This window comes from Triturus cristatus, chromosome 3_1 (assembly GCF_964204655.1).
Source record: "Triturus cristatus chromosome 3_1, aTriCri1.1, whole genome shotgun sequence".
NCBI lineage: Eukaryota > Metazoa > Chordata > Amphibia > Caudata > Salamandridae > Triturus > Triturus cristatus.
In genome coordinates this window covers 322,028,743-322,041,661 of record NC_140583.1, presented here as the reverse complement: position 1 = coordinate 322,041,661, position 12,919 = coordinate 322,028,743, and the positions used below count along the sequence as shown (strand labels likewise).

The following is a 12,919-nucleotide window of genomic DNA, read 5'->3' as shown; positions in this document are numbered from 1 at the left end:
TTCACTGTGAGTGAGAGTATTCACCCCTTTCACAAGGAGCACATCCACATATAAAGTAGTTCCCTACAGTGCAAGGGACAACTATGGCAATGGTGCCTTTCGAGAGCAAAAAACATTTTTTGCCTTTAAACACAATCTTTTTTTTTTTTTAGATTGACAAACACCAGCAGCTTCCACAACAAAAACGTTTTTGCAATACCAGGGTCGGACTGGCACACAATAGAGGCCTGGGCACCTATTTAAAAGTGCCGTATATTAGCAAATCAGATAGCTAGAAAAGAGCCTCACATTTGCAATTCAGGACAGATTTAACCTTGTACAGACAAGCTGTATAAGAGGTTCTCGAAATATGGGAGCCTGCATAATCTTGAGCTTGTTGTAGTTAATGTTTGTGGTAATATCAGAGAAACCAGCAATAGAAACTGGCCAACCGGGCTATAAAACAGGCCCACAAACAGCCCAGAAACAAGCCCAAATAATGATCTGAGAGGGACAGCCTGTCGGTCACTGCCCGAAAGCCCTGTTGGTCAGTCCGACCCGGACCATGACAATACAAAAGCAGGATTGACAAGGCCAACAGAGTGGAAGCGAATGGCGAGCCTATTGGCTTTGCACTTTTCAGTCTGCTCCTTAAACAAAGCACTGGCAGAGAGTGGTCCTTAGAAATGATGTGGCCACGAGGGGCACGCAGGCCAGGGCTTTTCATCCTCTTAAAGACCCTGTGCACATCTAACTGGCTGAGCAGTGCCTGCTCGGCTGGTACTTTGACTCCTCGGATACTGTGCTCCTTCGAGAACAGACAACTTGCTTTGCCATGTTGTGTGCCTGCTCAGGTATTTATTGGAGGCAAAGAACCTTTACCAAATCGGTCGCTTCTCCAGTGTCTACTAAAACGTTCTCGGCAAGCTGCATCTCCAGGCATTACTGACAGCAAAAAACATGTGGCAAGTAAAATACAAGACATTTTGTATCACAAAGTTTTATTTTGAAGATGGGCCATCCATGTGCGGTGAAATCTCAACAAACACGCAGTGCGCCGGACTCGCCAGCAAGAGAACAGAATCCATGTTGACCCTTGTTGGCAAAGCATTAACCCATGGTATGCAGCGCAGTTCTCAGTTTAAGGTCTGGGTTGGTCCACGACGGTTCCTCAAACAGGGGTGAAAGAAGCTCTCTCTAGAATACTGTGGAAGACTCTTGCAAGGCTTAATTGCATGGTCACCAAATATTAGTAAATTTGCATCCCGTGGCCTAATAAGCAATTGTGATACAAATGTTTCTGTGATTTTTACTAGAAACATAGTAAAATTCAACTGCAGCCATACTTTGCCAGATGCATATTCTTATTGGGACTGTGCATGGGGGAAAATCACTGCTCTGCGCCTCAAAGTTTGATGTTTTTCCCAAAGCTAGTTGTGCTGAAGGTAAAAAACCAGGTGGAAACATAAGGCCCCTGCAGGGGCCAACACGAGACTGCCACACATGCATCAAATGTGAGCCCTGTATTAAGGGCAAGGCACTGTGGGTAGGGTGGGAAATATTCATAAACTGGTCCTGCTTTCCCATCCTACGTATCAAAATTAGCATAATAGGAGGGGTCTGAAAATAATTTATGCGGCACACACCGGACCACATTTAGGCTGTCAGACACTTGGGTGGAGTGAACAGATAGCACTACGGACTTACAAAAAGAGGCAAAGTTAAAACGACTGAACAAATCTGCCAGTGTGCAAGATGAGATTCCTCTCAAAGTGCCACCCTTGGTATAAGAAGGCAACCAACGTCGGTTCTGACTGTGCAGGTCAATCCTGCTTGAAGTAAACACCCCGGCTCCCAAAAAAGTGCAGTCGAACCAGCGGAACCTCCTACAGCAACACAGGGGGGTTGAGGGACTCCCTCACTCCTGACCTGCAGCACCCCACTTCTGCTGCACTAATAACACTGGCACAGGAAAGCTAACGCCTTGCCGTAGTCCACCCACACAGATGTGGCGACGTAGCCTAGGTCCCTGAACCTTTACTCCTGCCTTGTGTAGCATCAATTCTACTCCACTCCACCAATTCATTCTACTGCAGCAGCATTGCCCCGTCAGCATGCTTGGCACTTGCAGCGTACTCAGCCATGCCAATGCTCTACTCATTACTGTTTATCAAACATGTCCGCTGCGGCAGTAACCCTGGTACAGAAGTAGCATATGCTTTGCAGCTACTATTACAGTCAATGAGCCACATACATACCACACATGTATTACATGCACACACTAAGCAAGCATGTGTTTCTAAAGCCCTGTTAGAGCTGCTCTTAACATTGGTTACTACAGTTGTGTTGGACAGAGTGACGCAAATGACTTATCTTCGTGAGCGGGCCGTGTAGTTCCCGGGCATGCGACTGAGCACAGCGCGAAGCGCTCGTGACGCAGGGGACTTGGTTTAAACTCCTCGAAGCCTCTCTATCGTGAGATGGAATGCACCCTGATGCGGGTTTCGAGAGCTCCAGAGGTCCTTTCACAGATGGGGCCTGTCAAGTCTCCAGCAGGTTGGAAAAGCAAACCTGCGTTTGACCTTGACGGACTCCTCGGGTATTATGTGCGTCAGAACATGTCTGTGCCGGAGGGGCGGCAGGAATGCAGCAGGCAGAGGCTGCAGTGAAGGCTAAACACATACCTGGCGCTCGGCTCTGCTTTTCAGACTATTCTGCTCACCTTGCAGGATGCATCTTTGCAGCAGTTCTAAGGCATTGTGGCACACTTCCTGCACAGCACGTGGAGCTGGGGAGAATTTGGGACCATTCAAAAAGCACAAGAGCCCTATCAAAATGCAGTTCATTCTTGCATATGCAGTGCTGCTGTGCATTCATGCGGTGCTTGAGAAGGAAACCTCGGGGGGAGTCCCGCCCTCCCCGAGGGTGCCTTCACCTGCTTTTGGCAGGCATCTACTTAAATTATTCTTCTCTGCCCTTGGGCCATATAATTGTAAAAAAAAAAAAAAGCCTACAAACAGATATGTTGGAGTAAATACGTTTTAATATAAGTAAGAAATGTAGCTCCTTTTTTGTAATTATTTAAAAATCCATATGTTTCTATAAGAAATATATCACAAAACGACCTCGTAGCCGGAAAAGTTTTAAAAGCCCCTTTTAATCTGACGACCCAACATCTCATCTCAGCACTGCATGACATAGAAATAAAATGATATCCAAGTTGATTGCCACAATCCACTGGCATCCACCTTCATCCTTACCCCATCACCACTGCATACCAAACATTCCATGATGTAGACATCTCAAACCTACTTAAGCAGCCATAACTCTCCCACCCGAGTTAACACGAAGAAGCACGAACTCAGAAGCAAATGAAGATGCAGAAACGTAAGAGAATATTTTTTCAAACTTTCTGGTTGGAACCAAACTGTTTATGTGCTGACTATTATCTTACAGGATTTTTTATGATGACGTGTGTAATCTTAAGTCTTCTCCAGCATGCTAGTTGTTTATAAATTTGTGGGTAGGTTTCGGGGCCCAATGTTGAAGACGGTGGTGTGTGCTCTAAGATTTGTAGAGCTGCACCATGGTCTCCAGAGAGATCACAGTGGTGGGTGACAGCTCGAGGTTGTTGGTAGGAAACAAAATGTTGCGAATAAGATTGGGTCCTTCCCCAGTAGCATGAAAGGTGGAGGCGTAGCGGGTTCGGTTTTATCGCACTCAGCCGAAAGATACACGGTTGAGGGAGGTTTTCAGGTTCTTTGGGAATGAATGGTGGCTTCATTGCCTTCCAAGAGTCTGGTTAAGCGTCTTCTGGCAAGTCACCCCCAGGGACGAGCAAAGATCTGCAGGCATGTTTTTTCTTGTTTTTACTTTTGAGCAGCTCTGCCAGATGAGGACATCTTGCCTGGAGTACAGATCTGGCTGCCATATAGATAGATTCCTTAAGAAGAGGCGTTCTGCCAGATCTTGCCTTGCAAAAGTTTTATGAAGCAAGTAAAGGCCCTTAAATGTAATGCTCTACTTCACTAGTTCCGAGGGAGCCACTTCAAGGCTGGGCTGGGCTGCTCTCCTTTCTTTAGGTTTAAACACTGTTCTGTTGCATCTGCAACACCTGGACCTGCACAGTTAGGAGCCTGGCGCACTGTGTTACAGTAACTGATACACTCGAGGGGCAACAAGTGCAGAGCATCAATCTGACCTGCTACCTGACTCTGGCGAAGGTGAGGCAGAGACAAGATTGCATCATTCAGTGAGATACTAGCATTCTGGTCAAGTTGAATCCATCCACAATGCTGCTCAGTCACGACTTTCAACATGTAGGAACATGTTGAAAGAAGTGGCTAAGCTGCATTTTTACTGTCAGTAGTCATGCAAAGCAGCCAGTAGTCCAGCTGAAGGATGTAATCAGCTAGGAGACATCCAGTGTTAGATCTGAAAGCCATCGAGAGGGTAAACTACTGAGTTCTACTACAAGCACTGCCAATGTCAACAGGTCTCGCCTTAGAGACATTTTGGCTTGGTTAATGTTTTTAGCCATGCTGCACAGCATCTGCAATGCTGTGCAGCATGGCTAAATAACAATAAAAGCCTATGACACAGCCCTCCATCTCATTTTGCATGCAAGTGCGCCCTACATGCACACACCTAGACAATGACCAGGCTGCTTTGTTTCCTTTTTATTTGCTGATCCGAGTAGGATCAGAAAACAATGAGAGACAATGTGTATGCATTTTTCGAAGCATCCAGGATGACAAGACCAAGCACAACATGGAAGCATCATGGGGGAAGTAGTGAGCAGGACGGAGTACAGGGGGAGAGGAGTTCACGAAGGAGACAGATGGAAAAACACATGCACTCTTAAAAGTAGTGCTTGAAAAGCATGCACTGGTAGCATAGAAGACAGCTAAACAAAAGATATGGTACAAAGGCTATGCTCATTGACAGCGATAAAAACAAGATTGTCAGGATGGGAAATGACTAAGAAGCAGGCATATGAGAGTGATAGAAAAGCCAAACAGTGGGCGTTCTCAAAACCCCTGTATGTCCTTAGTAAAAAGTGTTTAATTTGCACACAAAAACCACAAGTGCCAGGGCCCTTGTCAGGAGGCCAGTGCAGCTTGCTCCAGCTAGTGCCACTGCCAATGTCGGTACCAATAGAAATACTGACCATCACACTACATGTGTGACTATTCAGACTATTTGAGGCCGCCAACGCCTTTAGAATGGATTGGGTGGCATGTATGAGTCATTTTGAATGTATATTACAAGAATAATAAACTCCTGTTGTGCTAGTCTCCAAATTAGACTGACAGCGCCGCCATGTAGCGGATTGTTAAAAGTGCTGGTGTTGACAATTAAGTGTCAGTGTCAAGAAACCACTGGTTATAATTACTAAGACCAAAGGATGTTTTTCACAACCAGATGCAGTTGTCTGGTATGCTCGACCTACAAATGTAGGAGACAATGGCGGGCTTAGGCATCTGACATCACAAAAAGGTTAAAGTTCTGGCAATGCCTATCAGTCTGCAGGAAGTAGCATCCTTTAGGCTTTGTCAAGGCCTGTTCTGGTTGCCATGCTTTTTATAAAACGTTGTGGGAGAGGCAGGGCCCTTGCAATATTTAAAAGAAAAAAATCACTTATTTTGCTCTCAAAAAGCACACATTGCCATAGAGTCCCCGACACTGAAGAGAACTATTTTGAGTAGATGTGCTCCTCGTAAACGAACAGAATACCATGACTCAGAGCGTAGCAAGCCAGGGGTTTCAGGCTTTCAGTATGATGGTAGCTTCGAACAGCCCAGCAGGTCCCTCGATGGTATTTTTTAGGATTAGCGTTTGATTAGCTGGGTACCGCTCTGTTTAACAATAGGCCAGGAATTTAAAGCAGAAGTACATATATTAATCGGTTTCTCCTTCATACTAGAAGTCAATGATATTTGCCCAGTGGTAGGTCATGGAGTCCCATGTAAATGCGAGCATAAGCCAGACCGTGCTGGAGTGAGATCAAAAGAGGAGAGGCACACGGTATGGGACTGTTCTGTATTAACTAGGTTCTGGAGGGGGTTTTGACCTGTCTGTCAGAGGTGCTGGGTTGGGATCTCCCACGGTCCCCCAAACTGGCGCTCCTGCATGTGATGGAGGATATAGGGGGCAATGTCTATAAGCGACATCTGATGCTCCTGGGTTTTACTCTTGCCAAGAGAGATATAGCGATGGCGTGGAAGGCGACAGTCACACCTTCAATATCTGTCTGGAAGACCGGTCTCGATTTTTGTATGGGACTAGAGGCCCCCATCTATGTGGCACGGGGCTGCCCTCGTAAACATTTTAAAATATGGAAGCGCTGGGCGGACTACAGGGGACTGGAATTAGAGCCCATATTAGAGGAATAATTGGGTGGGTGGTGGACCATCTCCCTCCAGCTTTAAAGGGGCATGGCACACTGGAGTACCAGGCGCAGCCGGGTCTGGGGGTTATGGGTCATGGAGAGAACAGAATAGTAGTCGTGTACAGATTTGCTGCTTTGACTGGATGGACAGTGCGATGGGTGGGGGAGTGGGGTGGGGGGTGGTTATATGTTTTTTTAAGGGAGGGGACTGCCTTGGTTCTGCATGTCTCTTTTGTAGTCGTTATATGATATTTCATGAGAAAAATGTCAAAGCTGGTATGTTGTCTCTTGATGTGGTTGAAGTCTCTGGGCCACAGAGCTTCGCTGAATGTGTCTTTGACGAATAAAATTTGTTTACAAAAAAAAAAAAAAAGAGGAGAGGCAGATGTTAGTCCGACCGGTGAGCGATGTTGGCGCAGTGTTTCCCTTGGGGGTAAACGCATTAAAGGTTTTCAAGGTTCTGGAAAAAGATTTTATGGTTCTGGAAAGGGACTATGAGACGGGCCTTTGGAAATGGATTAGTTATTAGTGTAATGCCTTTATGTCAGCAACCTGCAAGTAGAGCTGGTCTGAGAAACTAAGATTACCAAGTGTGGCAATTGTAAAACCGAGTTGTTCATTGGTACGTTTCAATGTCGCGGTCCTCCAGCCATGTCCTGTGCAAGGAGAGAAGGCTATGCGATGTAAAGCTTCTTACACTGCAGCTCCTAAAAGACTGGAGGAACTGATATGGCTACTAGTGAAGTCTTAGATCAACTGATATCAGGAAATCAAGACACCAAAAGCCAAGAGGGAGGATAAGCAGCAGTATCCGGGCTAAACAGATAAACACCAAAAGCACATGAAGCAAAACACTCGAAAGCCCAGTAGCTCTGCAGGAGGTCACATCCTAAAACCTGTGAATTTGGATCAGCTCATGAAGGTGTCCATTCACATTTACAGAGAAGAATCCCTAAGACAAGCATTCGGAGAACACATGGCTAGGAATTCAGACATCAGCCTTCCAGAAATGAAGTCTGCTCCAAAATTACTTCAATTCAGAAAGAAGCTGAAATGTTAACTCTTCGGCAGCTCATCGTCATTCGCCACCGACACGTCATCATTCGCCACGGACAAAGAATTGCTCAGAGCAGTGGTAGAGTTTTAACCCCACCAGCTATTGTCCCGACCCTAACATACCACTATATCAGCGTGCCACACACTTCACACGTAGGGAAAAGATTACAAAACTAAACATGAAATCAAATGCCAACAAAGTGTGCCTTATTTTATACTTTCCTGAACTCATTTTAGTAAAACTAGCTCACAATGTGTGTGAATTCACACCTGTCACACGAAGACAAAAGGCAGACGTTCGGGCATGCCGAGTTCGTTTTGGAGGAAAACATATTTGCAAAATTCCAAACTTGCTCTTTACTTTGCTGCTTTTATTTTTCACACGCACGTGATCATCTCCAATAGAAACCGGCCATATTGCATGGTACGACAGTCGCTACTCTAATGGTTTCCATTGTTTATCACAGGCTAAGGTGACGAAAATGTGTTTTGGGGCAATAGCTTGCTGCTTCGAAGGCATTATTGTTGGGACAAACTGGCAGGCTGAGTGCAACTTACCTATCTCAAGAATACCTGCAGGGCCGAATTTCAAGAAACACCTCTGCTTCGAGCTTACTGTGTACACGGCTTCCCTGGGTGGGAAGCGGCGGGTATAGCTTGGCACTATAGGAATTTGGGATGAAGGGTTATAAAGAAGTGAAGATGGCTGAAGTTTTTCACTTCAGGGATACCTTCTCCAGTGGCTGGGGTACCAGAGAGCAGGAAGAACTGACACAAAGGAGTCTGCACTCTGCCTCGGCCGCTCCAGAAGACTGCGTCGGGCCCTCTAAATGTGACGTAAGACGACCAGGGCTACAGGTATTATAAGATTCTGCCAATTGTAACGTTTTCCCCCATAATTATTTATTTGCCGCATAATCCATCATCTGCTTAAAGTTACTAAAAACGTGGCGGATAAAAACGTGGCAACGGTGCTCCTCCACACTGGAAGGCCCGTCGCAAAGTTAGACTGGTCATCTTTCAGTTACTTATTGCCGGATTTGGGCGTTAATACTAATAAGGTGAATTGTTGACCCAGACAGTTACCACGTATCAAAACGACAACAAATTAACTAATACCATCACAACATGTGCTGCATAATTTAATCAACCCTGCCGCATAATATGGGCGTCCACTGCTGCACAGTTCCAGTGCCCCAGACTACGACATTGTGCCAACAAAGGCAGGTTTGTTCCAAAAATACAACAGTTCAAAAAGTGGCAGAGCAGAGGCATTTGATCGATCAAATATATTTTTTCATAATTCCTTTAGCAACAGGATTCCAAATAAAGTCGAAGGGTTGGAAGGGGCTTTAAAGGGGGTGGAAAGGAAGCACCCGGTTAAAGGTTCGCACAGGTCAGCGGTTAGGTGTGCCCCACAGTCGGCCATATTTTATGTGGCGACAGTGCCCCGAGATCAGTGCCACTGACCAAACAGCTCTGGAGTCCGATGGCGGAGTTCCCCTCTGCTTCTTGTCCTTTCCTTCCGACTGTGGAGGCGGGAGGGAGGGGGGCGGGGTAATCTGCTGTCTCTCTGCAGGGGAAAACACAAGAACGGCGAAAGGGGCCCCGAGGCGAAGTCAAATGTAAACACCACTTCACCTCAGGAAAAAACACATTTCCGGTCTACAAACGCCAGCATCATGGCCTTTCTATTCCACGAAATTGGGAAGTTGAAAGGAGAATGCGCTCAAACCAACTCTCTCATTCCCCTCTGACCCCACCCAAAAAAAATAACAAAAAAAACTTGATTAAGTCCGCAAACAATGGAATGCTCGACTGAAAGAAAACCACATAACAGCAGAGCAAATGGTTAGAAACTCAACACTCCCAGCTAGTCCGTGGAGAACCTGAAGTAAAGTCGACTGTCGAGAACCATAAACCCATACTACAAGCACAGACATAACACTGCTGGTGCTGGGTTATACCACTGAGCAGAGGGGGCAATAGTTTAACGATGACTGATGCATCCTCGTGGGCCCGAACGCCACAAAACACCACAACAGAACGCGTGCAGCACTGCAGCAGACCGCCGCTTTCCCAAGGAGCATCTGAGAACGATGGTGTACTTTGTTAAATTTCATAACAGATTTGCAAAATGGCATTACAAAAAAAATCACGAATATTTTATGAAATGTCACTTTTGGACGGAAAAGTGCCATTTCTTTGAGCGGGCATAGAAAGTGTACAGAAGGTCTTGCAAGATACCATCAGACTGGCTTGAGCAGGAATGGTCTCCAGGCACGCCTGCCTCGCCCACCAACCTCCTGCGGGTGAGCCGAGCCTCACATGCAATTACATGTTACCAACTTTCAAGCATTATGCAGACACAAAATGTGGGAATTTCTTCACCCTCAAGAATAGACGGCTTGCCTTCAAACCAGCGGTAAACAGACAGCTAGCTGTACAACGGCAGCGAGAGCGCGGCAATGGGCTAGGGCTGCCCCAGGGAACTAGTTGCTCGCCAGATACAACTCCGTTGCATCAGATAAGCTAACCTTAACATACTGTTGGTGCCTCTCTTAATTTCTACGGAGTCATCGAGCATTGCTAGGCGCCTTCGGTGCGTTCTGCAGATGGGGAGTCTGACAAAGTCAGTTCTATTGACTGAGAAAAAAGGGCACGAAAAAAAAAGCCATCGAAGCAATTCGTTCCTCTTTCCGACCTTCGCTTTCGCTAAAGGCCGAATGCGAAATCATCTGTCAAAAAGAGAACGTGCTTTTGAAAGATGTACAAATACTACCTTAGATAATAGTAAAAAGTAACTAATTTCTTGAGCGCAAGCAACAGACTAAAAAAAAACTCTCGGCACGTCAAATCAATCTATTCTGAGCAGCAGATACAGACTTGTGAAATAATGGGGGTTCTATTTAATCTGGGTAAATAGACCCCTTTAAGAATCATGCATCTGGCTGCCCAACCACTGGGATCCCCTTTTTTACTCTGTTCAAGAAGAGGAAGCTCCTTCTCCTGTGCAGGAATGCGCCTTCTAGGCACTGGGATGCTCCTCTGTCGCCCTGAAGCGTTAATATCAGGTTACCGGTCGGAATCCGAGCAGAACCACTTTAGCCTTTCATCGAGTAGAGGCGAATTCACGGATTAACATTGAAATGACGGACACCAACATTTCATTTACAAGCCCACTAGGAGTATGCATTATTATAATAAAATCTAGGGGGAAGACGTTGTATTAGTTATAACTGCTGAATGAACTTCCCTTGAACATAGACAGACAAGCCATCGATCCGGTTGGCATCTCTTACTATTAATAAGGGAAGGCTTCCCAATCGCCAGTCAGATCTCAGTGCATGTAGTTCTGGCCTAGAAAGGGGAGGGCGAGGCTACAGGACTGCAATGCGACTATGGAGACCCAAGTGAGGGTATTGGCTGGCCTAGACAACCTGAGGATCCTGAAGGGGTCCCAAGGGTGGATGTGAACAGGATCTTTGGGAAGATCTTGCACCACAGAGGTACCAAATTATAGTTTGTAATATTGAGTTGATGGTTGCCAGATGGGATATTGTTCAATGTGGGGAGCCAAGACGATCCCACACTGGACATTTGGAATATATGTATGTATGTGTATGTATGTGTGTGTGTGTGTGTGTGTGTGTGTGTGTGTGTGTGTGTGTGTGTGTGTGTTCTTCTATAGCGCTCGACTTTACCAAATACCAGTGTGGATTGGTGGATAACAATGGAGAAGGCAGTCTACGCTGGCCCTGGGAAATTCAAGAAGGTTTGGAGTCGGTAGAATGCATGTGATGGGACAATTTGGCCCCTTTCCCTAGGATCTAGGTTTGGGTCTGGGGCTCTGCTACTTGATGGAAAAACCCTTGGAACTGCTGCACAAACGTGGCCCTTGCAATCTGGACCACACCTCCCTGAATGTATTTTCATTCGGTCAAAAATTACCATGCGGTGTAAAATTGAGATTTACCTAGTGTACTCACTTATGCCTGATCAGCGCGCCAATTGTATGCTTAGGTAGTGAAAGAAAACAAAAACTGTTTAGGAAAATGAACACGTGACTGACGGCGGCCCTCCAACATGATCAAGGGCTTTCACACAGAGGGAACCGTGCGGTCAATCTGGAGGAAATCACAATAATACTTATTTCATCACCGACCCACTTTACCCTCATTGCTTTAATCTCGGCGTAGCATTAGTAAGCAGCTTTCTCACTTGAAATCATGCAGACATGTAAAAAGTTTGGGTGACATTTTGATTTTAATAAATGTATAGGTTTAATATATATTTGCCTTGAGGCGTTTTAGGGCAGCCGTTTTCACCCATTGGTACCATGCGTCATTCACACACTACAGCAAACGGCACCTTCAGCCATTGGCTAGCTTCACTGTGATTGAAGCCATTCCGTCCTTTCACAAGGAGCGTATGTATCCACGCACCAAGTAGTTCCCTTCCGAGCTAGTTTTATTTACTTTATTATTATTTTTTAATGCAACTTGTCAAGGGTCCAGCAGCTTTACTACTATACTGTTTTGCAAAAACCGTGACAAAAATAAAGCACTGGCAAATCCAAAAGACTACCAGTCAAAGTCTAACCTAGTTTACTAATCAAGTGTAAAGTCTTCTCTTGCATGTTTATTTTTTTCTACTGATGACTGTACATAGTATGCGCTACACCTTTCCAGCTCTGCGTTTCTGAATGACAGTTCAGCTTATAAATGAAGGTGCAGCTTCCTGTCCCCAGGCTACCGAACCAGCTCGAGCCACCTCACCTCCCTGCGCAATGCAAACCTACAGGTATTACTTGGCGCAGTGTTGTTTAAACAGCACAAGGCGGGGCCAGCCTAGAACTTCAGCTAAGAGGAATCTTTGGAGATTTACCAGGTGAGAGCGTCGCTCCTGGCCGCCGGCCCAAGTACACAGGTCGTGAAAGGCCGCACGAAGAGCAAAGCACAATGGCAGCATATTCTAACAAAAAGAGCCATTCAACCTGCGCCGTTCCCAACAGGCTCCTGCTTTTATCGCAGGACAAAGGCACTATGTGGACTGTGGGTGTCTGTTAAAGTACAGGGAGGTACAGACAAGCTTCTTCCCACGCTGATCAAATAATGGCCTCACTCCTCAACTGCGTCACCACACCAGCCAAGCCATTCCAGGTCCCCGCCAAAGACACACCCAGTCCCAGTGTGTCTCAGTCATGACCTGCATTCCTTATGCAATTCCAGCCTGGGAAGAAGTGATCTACTTCCTCTGGGTAGCTCTCCGCGTGCCTCATACCCTTGACCTGCCTAGATTACCCTGTCTTTGAAGGAGGAGAGAGATGCTACACTCATGCATCGCTCAACAATCCATCACCGCCGAGTCTAAACAGATGGTGGACACACCTTATTCAAATGTCAATCTAGCATGTGTTGGGAAACCGGACAAGGTGGTCGTCCTAAATTTTCACCTACAAGGCTAAGTGAAACAAGAACCATGTGTTTCTGC

At 46.0% G+C, this 12,919-nt stretch overlaps 1 protein-coding gene across 4 annotated transcripts in view; it reads right to left on the bottom strand.

Moving 5' to 3' along the window:
- SHF (Src homology 2 domain containing F) overlaps positions 1-12,919 on the bottom strand; it is a 378,180-nt gene that overhangs the window by 325,574 nt on the left and 39,687 nt on the right. The gene's annotated exons all lie outside the window — the stretch shown is intronic.